The following is a 10865-nucleotide window of genomic DNA, read 5'->3' as shown; positions in this document are numbered from 1 at the left end:
ATTATAACTTTAAAGTCCTTATGGATGCCGTCAAGAAAATGGATAAAACGAGAACAAGAAGACATTGAATCTCTGTCAGGATGGTTAAAGGCCATGGGGTCTTTAATTTTGAAACGAATGAAAGTTTTAAGTAGGTCAATGAGTGCCAGGCTACATCGGTTTTCAAAGACCACGATGTAGCAAAACCATTGTCTATTATATATGACAAATGTGTTGTCGTACCAGCAGACAAATCCCAAATCAACACTGTTTTTGTCTGCAAAACGTTTTACATCCATAAACATAATAGCATTGATAAGACCTATACTGCTGCCACACTCTTCAAAGAAGAGATTGTGGAAGACCATAAATCTGTGCTATCCTCTTTTGGTCTCTCTACCAAGGACGATGATTGTGATTTACCGTCTATGTCCTGGATTCCTAAACTCCACAAGAATCCATACAAACAACGTTTCATGGCAGCTGGATCTGCAAAATGTACCACCAAACCTCTTTCAAAACTTCTAACTTCTATACTCACAACTGTCAAAGAGGGTCTGCAGTCCTACCACAACACTTGTTACTCCCGTAGTGGTATTAATTCAATGTGAATCCTGAAAAATTCGAAAGATTTTTTGGAGACAATCGGTTCAAAACTATTATCTGAATATAATATCAATAAAACCTATGATTTTTTCAACATTGCATACTTCTATTCCCCATACTGAGTTAAAATCCCGACTTAAAACATTATACATCGTTGTTTTTCCAAACAAATATATAGTTCTTGGTATATATTTCTCATACTTTGTAAGAAATAATTCCAAATCATCTTTCAAATAAACAGAGGAAGATGTTTACAAAATGCTGGAATTTTTAATCGACAACATAATTGTCCAGTGTGGTGGAAGTGTTTTTCAACAAACGGTCGGCATTCCAATGGAACAAATTGTGCTCCTTTACTTGTTGACCTATTCTTTCATTCTTAAGAAGTTAACTTTATAGCTGATCTGATCCGAAGGAAAAAGTATCGTTTGGCTAGATCCTTTAATATCAGTTTCCGCTATATAGATGACGTATTATCTTTATACAATCCTACTTTCGGGGATTTGATACATCGCATCTACCCCTAAAGAACTTGAGATAACGGATACTACAGACACTGTGAAGTCAGCCTCTTGGCCTATAGTTAGAAATCGATGGTAAAGGAAAATTATTGACCAAACTTTACGACAAACGTGATGACTTTTCATTCAAAATTGTCAACTTTCCTTTCATCTGTGGCAACATCCCTTCAGCATCTGCGTATGAAGTGTTCATATCACAACTCATACGTTATCCCAGGGCTTGCCGAAACTACGCAGACATTTTGCATCGTGCAAGATCTCTAACAAATACGCTTCTAGAACAGGGTTATGTTGCTACAAGATTGAAGGAATCACTACAGAAGTTTTATGGTCGTCATCATGAACTCGTGTATCGTTATGGTGTATCCATCTGCACAATGAAAACTGATTTATTCAACGGGTCATAGTTTTCCTTTCCTCATTTGTCTACCCCGGACTTGACTTTTTGTGAGCAACTCGGCGGGTGTTTCTAGAAAAGCAGAGTACGCTTACCCTACCGGTGCACCTGGTCCATGCTCCCAGTTTTTAGTGAAGTCTGAGTTGCTCATTTCTTTTGTTACTTTGTATGTATGATTTTATTTACTTTATGTTCTTTGTTGTGTATGTCTGTTTTCCATGTCTGGTCTTTGTCCCTGGATTACATTCTTTTGATTACCGCTATAACCTTGGTTCTCTTGATTACTCTTTCATCTGTATTCTCTCCCTTGAATGCGTGTTTCATCTGTATACTTTCTGTAATATTTGGTTCATCTCTATTCTTTCTGCAATACGTGGTTTATCTGGTGTTTTCTTACTTTGCTTTAAGTCGATATAGTCCCTTGGCCTTCGAAATTAAATGTCCCATTAATAGATTTCGAAAATTTTACTTTTTTTCTGTATTCTTTGAAAATAATTTTTAATCGCACTGTTATATTTGATTTTTAATCATTTTCCATGCACCGATAAACAACACTAATCTTCCTAAGAATGTGATATTTTGGGGTGAGCTTCAAATTTCTAACTTTGAATTTTAGAGCCTCTCCTCTATCCCCCTGGACACTCTCATCTATCCCCATTGGGAATCCAATTGTTTTATATTTGTAAAGAGGGTAGAATAAAGTTAAAATCATATTGAATATATGTACCATTATGGAAAAAGATACATATTAGTATCAACTCAAGTGAAATAGTAGCATACCTATCCATATAATTATTCATATATGTTTAAAAGGTTACATAAGCGTTTCATCGGCTATATCAACAGTCTTGCTATAATAGCAGCTATTACAGATTTCATTCACAACGGTCTATAGAAAGGCTATAGAAAATAAGTACTATCTTTAAAACCAGAAGTGAAATGCTGTTCTTTTTGCTTATAATTGTCTACATTTCATTAAGGAAATAACGCATGGCTTGTAATTTCAATTTTTCGATACAGTTTTTCTAAACGCCAGTAAGTTATTAGTATTTGGCCAATCGGGAAACAGACTTGCAATCAGGTAACTTAGGTTTCCATTGAAAAGCGTCTTTGGGTCAAAGGGTAAAAACCAAAAATATACCGACTGCGTCGAAAAAAAACCAGATGAAATTTAAACCAAAAAGCACATAATCAAGGAACGAGATTAAAACGATGATAGTTGTAGAAAACAAAAAACAAAGCACAAAAGTCCAACGAACCAAAATAATATAGAAATAGTAAAAATCAAATTAAGAAAATAAATCACATGAAAGAAAACAGATACAAAAACGAAAACAATAAATTATTCAAGGAAGAGAAAAGTACACGATGAAAAGATTAAATGAACAAAACGCGAACCAAGTAATCCAAGACCAGAGACACGAAGACAGCTAAAACAGAAACGAAAACACAAAACACATAATCCATAAATTCATGTACAATGTGAAAACCAGAAAACAATACAGAAAAAAATGAACAACCAGATCAAAAATACAACACATCAATTGAAAAAGAGGAACATGGACCATATACGTCTGTAAATATGAAATAGACATGTCATAGTAGTGATTTTGACTAACTCTTTGTCTAATGAGCTTTTTTTAAAGAAATCAACCAGGGAAGAAACAAATGAATCGTCCAAATATGTTAAAAGCGACAGCAATCTTTCGAAATAGTCATTTTTTTTATTGGCGTATTATTTTCAAAATTTGATATACATTTATACATACATATCTGAATGTTTGTGACTGTCTAAAGCCGGTATAAATAACAAGAATATGATATATCATACAACCTTCAAATCGATAAACGCGAGCAAATATGTTGCGATGCGAGTCACCGGCGGCGCAAAATATAGAGACAAACTTAGAATTTAAATGAACACAGAATAAAAAATAAATAAAGAGAGTTATTATATTCTATGCCAATCCCTATATTTGGTTTATCCTACATAGAAATTGTAGATTACATAGCGCCTTATTATCATGTTTGAAATATTGAAAAAAATCTAAGGGATCATATAATATAAATGGCATTTTGAGATAATGTTTTAAAAATTAGTGTAAGAAACGCGAGATTATCGGAGTAAATTTGAGATGGTGCATTGATGATATGCCAAATATTAGTGTTAAGTTTCTACATAAATATTATTGTTTTAAGACTGTTAAAATAATATATAAAAATTTTATGGCATTTTAATATACATTTTCAATGATTTTAGAGATTAGATAGATATATATATTTGAAATACGAGTCTTGTCCAAACCTGTCTATACAACAAACTGAAAAGTAAAGAACAAAATTTAATAAACAAACACAATGCAATTCAAATGAACCTTCCACAAACTTATCAAGGACTATGATCTGCAAAAAATAGCACTAAGACATATAAATTCTGTTTTACGGAGTTTAAAAATACTGACTTCAGTAATACTAGTAAGGCACAGTCTACAACTGAGCACCGCACTTCATACTTGGGACAGTTTTTTTTACATTTGTAAGTCATTGAAAATATGACAATAGCTGAAAGGGACGAGGTAGGAAAGATAAAAGTTTAAACATAATTCAATGTACCAGATAAGGATATAATGAATAATTCCTGGTGGACTTTTCTTTGTTTGTGAAGCGCATGAATAAATTTTGATTTTCAATTATAAGGCCTTTTTTAATTTAAATTCACTTCCTTGACCAATTTTGGGGGGTTGAAACCATATTCTGGTTGTGGTTACGCCTTCCATTGGACTCGCATGCGATGCTCGATATAAGTAAGACAATATTGGGACAGAAACTTCATCTTTTGTTTTGTTATGTTTTTGTTTTTTTTTGTATTTTTGTTTTTTGTTTATTATCAATCTTTTTTCGTTTTTTTTTGTTTTGTTTTGTGTTTTTGTTTTTGTTTTGTTTTTATTTTTTTGTGTGTGGTTTTCCGATTGACATCAGTATTTTTTTTAGGTACGAAAAGCAAAGAAAATTGACATTACGCAAGTTAATATCCATAAAATAAAGTATTTATGTTTTTCCTCAACTTATATGACCCTCAATTCATTGAATATAACATTTGACGTAATGCTTGTCATTCTAATTATTTCAAAGATAACATTGTTAAACAATTGTTGCTTTTTTTTAATGCTGGTTATAAGTGCGGCACCACATCATCACACAATTTTACACTTGTAATACCATATGTAATATACTTTTGATCAGATGAATACAGTCGTTGGATATATATATTCGTTATTTCAGGTTTGTTCTGTTACTTTTCAAGTATAACCTAAACAGCAATTCTACGTTGGGCCAACGTTGGGTACCCAATGTTGGCCTAACGTTGTAAGTGCAATGAGAGCCAAAGTTGGCCCAACGGAGGCAAACAACAGTTGGGCCAACGTTTTCCTAACGTAATACCAACACTGACCCAACGTAGGCCCAATGTTGGCCAAACATAAGCCCAACGTTGACCCAACAACGATTATTACGTAAGATATCATAACAGAATTTTATAATGTGTTTCCTAGGAGCAAATGCTCAAATTCCCCTCAGTTTATCATATGAATTCTTTACAGTTAAAATATAACAATGACAAGCTGATTTTTGTTTACAAGATTAAAACAAGAAAATCTATCATAAAATTAACAGATACTTCAAGCATCGGTATACTAAATATTGAAATTTTATTATTATTATTTATTTATTTCTTTATTTTTTTTCTTGCTGATCAATTGTTCAACCGCGACAATTTATACCCACGAATGTGTTCATTTGACATAATTAAGAGGATGTCCATGCTAAAAACCAAGCAGTGGGTGGCTCATGACAAATTTTGTTTTCAACAAGTTTTCATTCATTTCATATCGCAAATGCATCCTTTCTCAATGTGTATGTTAGTTTTTTATTAACTACAAATATTTAAGAATAAAATACAAAGAAAGCATTGACATTCATTGAAAAGGGAGATAAATCTTCAATTTGGACAATGTATACATTATATTGGAACAAAGACTTCAGTGAGATAAAATTACTCTTTGCAACCCAAATCATGGGATCTGCCTGACTTTTACATGGACAGACTTTTATTAAAAAGTGACCGCAAAATTAATACGTTTACAATATACAAACGTATATGTAAATAAAATATGTATGGGTTCGTCGGTTTCTCATTTTCTTTCTCTTATTCTTGGCAAACAGAAATTTTAGTTTGTTTCTCTACAATAAGTATGGATTATTTGTAGTAGAATTGTCTAATTATAAATACAAGTTATAAGATACCGTCCTCATTCTATTGGCTTGTCAAGTGGAATACCAACATGATTGATTATTGTTTGTTTATGCCATTTCGACGACAACGGCAATTTCAGTACAGTTCCTCAACCGATCAGTGCAACTATAACTGCGTATCGTCATTGCTCACCGATCAGTTGCCGATCAGGCGTTGGTCTGCAAACCAATCTATTTAGCCGGTGATCGCGTCAATTTTCCACGTACTTACCAAAGGATATACATTTAGAGATAAATTTGATTAATTTTCTTTTGCATTTTTTTGTTCCATGCTACAAGATTTTGTTGCGTCCGGATTGATTTTGTGTGTGTGTTGTTTTTGCTATTTCATGACATGATATTGTTTTGTCTTGTCTTGTCTCTATCCTTGGATGGTAATAATTTTCAATACCATTCCAAACCTTGTTCTCTTGATTTCCCCCAGAATCATTCACAAGAACAGACAAAACAAATCACAATTTTATAGATAAATTCACATTAAAGAAGGTATTGATAAACAAAACCTCCTCAATACTCAAAAACTTTAACCGCAAGTTAAGCAAGTAACGACTAAAGAAACAATATTCATATCGCAAAACTAGCCTCATCAATATCTTTAAGTAAATCTTAATAAAGATACTGCCTCTGTATTTTTCTCTGAAACTAAAATTTAAAATAATTCTTCCTTCATTTGTTTTTAAATGTCATTAAATATAAATTACAAAGTTCAAGTACAATACAGTACAACAAAATGTTAACAAATTTCCCTCCTTTAAACATCACACATTGATGTTATGTTCAATTGATGTTTCCTGGTTCAGAGGTACAAGTACCAAAAAGGATGAAAATGTGTTTTTCTTTAATTACCTAGAATTCAATATTCAACGTCATGATGAATAAATCCTATGTAGTGAAAAGAAATTTAACAAAGTGAATTTAATGTTTATATGTGACTGCTTAAAACGTTCTGATAGCTCCACTTTTTGTTACATCGACATGTGTACAAATAGACATATATATCTTTCTTTGTAGGCTTAGCATTTTTATCATACAATACTTGCACAATACTAATGTCCCCTCCCTCACATTCATCAAGCAATGAAATCTCTCCTGGCCTAACACTGTGCGGTACATTAACATTTCTATCTAGCAAAACTTTCACAATATCAGTATACCTCCCTCAGATGCAGCAGACAGTGGAGTATTTCTTGGCCCACCACTACACTGTGATACACCAGCATTTGTATCTAACAACAATTTTACAATATCAATACGACATATATCACATGCAACATACAGTGGAGTTGCACCAAACATACCACTATACTGTGACACATCAGCATTGCTATCTAACAAACGTTGTACACTATTAGTATGGCCCTTCTCACAAAGTGGGGTCTCTCCAGAATTACCACATTGTGATACATCAGCATTTCTTTCTAACAACAATATTAGTGTGACTTTTCTTACATGCAACATACAGTGGATTATCATCTGACCTCCCACTACACTGTAACATATCAGCATTTTTATCTAATAATAACTGTACAATATCAGTATGACCTTCCTCGCAAGCGCAATACAGTGACGTGTCTCCACTTCCACCACTAAGCTGTGACACTTCAACATTTCTATCTAACAACAGTAGCATAATATCTATATGACCCCTTCTACATGAAGCATACAGTGGAGTCTATCCTGACCTTACACTTTACAGCCAATCAGCATTTCTATCTGACAACAATTTCACTACATCAGTATAGCCCCCATTACATGCAGCAGACAGTGGAGTATTTCCAGGCTCGCCACTTCATTCTGATATAATCACATTCCTATCTAACAACGATTTTACAATTCAGTGTTACCAAAGACACATGTGTAGTATAAATCATCTTGAACGTTAACACGTATTATATAAATAGTTCAACAATTTAAGATGACCACTTTAACAACTGTAGAACAAAAATTAATTCTCGAAGTTGTCTTTTTCGTTGAAATTGCATTGTATAGAAATGAGATATCTGACTAAATCATCAAAAACCAATCTTTGATTCTTCAATTAGAGGTGAACTATTGTTATGATAATCAACACTTGAATCTCTACTCACACCTCCCTTATCCAACTCAAGGAATATACTTTCAAATGAAGTTGTATTCAATTTTATAAATCTCAATACTTTGTCCTTATAACTTATAACTTATATTATATCTGAATATAATAGCATTAAAACATATGGGTTTTCAACACTACATACTTCTATTCCCCATACTCAGTTACAATCCCGACTTAAAAACATTATACATCGTTGTTTTTTCCAAAAAAAGACGGTACACCTAGATTCAAATATATAGTTCTTGGAAGAGATTCATCATACTTTGTAAGAAATAATTCCAAATCATCTTCCAAATATACAGAGGAAGATGTTTACAAAATGCTGGAAAATTTAATTGCAGCATATTTGTCCAGTGTGGTGGACGTGATTTTCAACAAACGATCGGCATTCCAATGGGAACAAATTGTGCTCCTTTACTTGCTGACCTATTCCTTCACCTTTATGAGGCTGACTTTATAGTTGATCTGATCCGAAAGAAAGAGTATCGTTTGGCTTGATCCTTTAATCTCAGTTTCCGCTATATAGATGACGTATTATCTTTAAACAATCCTAATTTCGGGGATTTGATACATCGCATCTACCCCTAAAGAACTTGAGATAACGGATACTACAGACACTGTGAAGTCAGCCTCTTGGCCTATAGTTAGAAATCGATGGTAAAGGAAAATTATTGACCAAACTTTACGACAAACGTGATGACTTTTCATTCAAAATTGTCAACTTTCCTTTCATCTGTGGCAACATCCCTTCAGCATCTGCGTATGAAGTGTTCATATCACAACTCATACGTTATCCCAGGGCTTGCCGAAACTACGCAGACATTTTGCATCGTGCAAGATCTCTAACAAATACGCTTCTAGAACAGGGTTATGTTGCTACAAGATTGAAGGAATCACTACAGAAGTTTTATGGTCGTCATCATGAACTCGTGTATCGTTATGGTGTATCCATCTGCACCATGAAAACTGATTTATTCAACGGGTCATAGTGTTCCTTACCTCGTTTGTCAACTCCGGACTTTACTTTTTCTGAGCAACTCGGTGGGTGTTTCTAGAAAAGCAGAGTACGCTTTCCCTACCGGTGCGCATGGTCCATACCCCCAGCTTTTAGTGGAGTCCGAGTTGCTCATTTGCTTTTGTTACTTTGTATGCATGTTTTAGTTACCGCTATAACCTTGGTTACCTTGATTACTCTTTGTTCGTTCAACTGTTGGTTGTCAATTAAGGTCGTTCCATTTTTTTTTTGTTCAGGTCTTCAAATATTCTGTCAAAATAAGAATTCTCACATTCCTCTGATATATATAAGAGTAAATCCTCCTGTTCTGGATCTTGATCTGGAAAAACACAACAAAATTTCATCTTTTTTAGCATTAAACTGTGAAGGAGCATATTTATAGAAAAGTTCTTCAAAACAAAGTTTATCGTGGGCTATAATGTACTTTGATCGTATTTGTTTGACATATGTATTCTCAAGTTGTTTGACAGTACTTAATAACTGTTTTCGTGACTTTCAAGATTGATGTCAAAATTATTAACTATTTCAATAACTTTCTTTTGAACGATTTCTGCTGATGTTTAAAATTGATATAGTCTTCATCAAAACCATTATGGAACAAAACACATATAGGACTAAAGCGCAGTTTGCAAAGCGATCTGACTCTATCATGACCTTAATATCAGTCATGTTGATAGGAGATGAAAAACGTTCAAACCCTTGCTTTATTTGCTTCCCTTTAGACATCTTGTAAAGCAGGGGAAAATAGTGTAGCACTTCCCCTAATTCCCTGATATCAAGATCTGATAGACTTATGTACTTTTGCATCATTATTTATCTCTCCTCTGGTAGTAAACAATGAGACCTATAACAACAACCTTTACATTGTAAGTTATAATGGTGTTTAGTGCACATCTTAAATGACTTGAACTTCGTATCCTTGAATATGTGTAAACGGCGAGAGACAAGGATTTTCTATTGTCCAGTGTTTCTCTCTTTAACGGAATTTTCTGTATCTTTTCCATTTTTTCTGTCTGAAGAAAAAAATTTGATCGATCGCATCATGCTATGTTTGTAAGTTTTGTTTATTGAAAAGATTCTTCCCACATATATCATCAACAACAACAAAATGATTCGTCTTTATATCTCGCAAGTTGATAATATCGGAAGGGCTGGCAATATATGGGTTGATTTCATATCCCTTGTTTCTGTTTAAATCTAGAGCCACGTGGTGTATAATTGATGATTTTACGGCACCAGAACTTCTAGCTTCAACAACATTATTTTCTTCAATGAATTTGGTAACAAATTATGCTGCCCTAGTCTTTCTCACATTTTTCTATGTATATTCGATATTTTTCTGAAATCAGATTTTAAAAAATAAAAATTCAAACAGATATAATAAATACACGTGGGAACTAAGATTAAAGTGAACATAAATGTATCATAAAACGAAACTTTAAAATATTTTGATGACACAATGAAAGAGTTATATCGTTTTCTATTGGAGTTATATGTTGCAGTGTTTGTTATTGTCTTTGTTCAGTTTTCTGTTATTGTTTATGTTTGATGTCAGTACTTGTTTTTTGAGTTGTGTGTCTACGTCTGCCTTTGTTTGTCTGTAAATATCTTTTTGGTGGTCTTTTTATTTTTTCATAATGTTTTCTGTTCATGTAGTGTTTTTTTTTTTTTTTTATTTTTATTTTTTTTTTTTTTTTTTTTTGTTTATCAACCTTTATCTTTGTTGTTGAAATGTTTGATTTTTAATTTTGTGTGTTGTCTGGATTATCGTGCCTTAACTAGACGATTTTTGAAGTTCTTTTATATTAATTTAAAGTGCTTTGAAGCTTGGCAAACCGAACACTTATCTAAACCAAACAAACTTTAATTTCCAGTAGAGGTACGGTTTTGACTTGTTACAATAAATTATATTCTTTGAATTCAAAACATTAAGTTAACGTTTCG

The sequence above is a fragment of the Perna viridis genome, chromosome 5 (assembly GCF_037379345.1).
Source record: "Perna viridis isolate PV_CMFRI_1.1 ecotype Kerala chromosome 5, ASM3737934v1, whole genome shotgun sequence".
Taxonomy (NCBI): Eukaryota; Metazoa; Mollusca; class Bivalvia; order Mytilida; family Mytilidae; genus Perna; species Perna viridis.
This window is presented reverse-complemented; position numbering follows the sequence as displayed.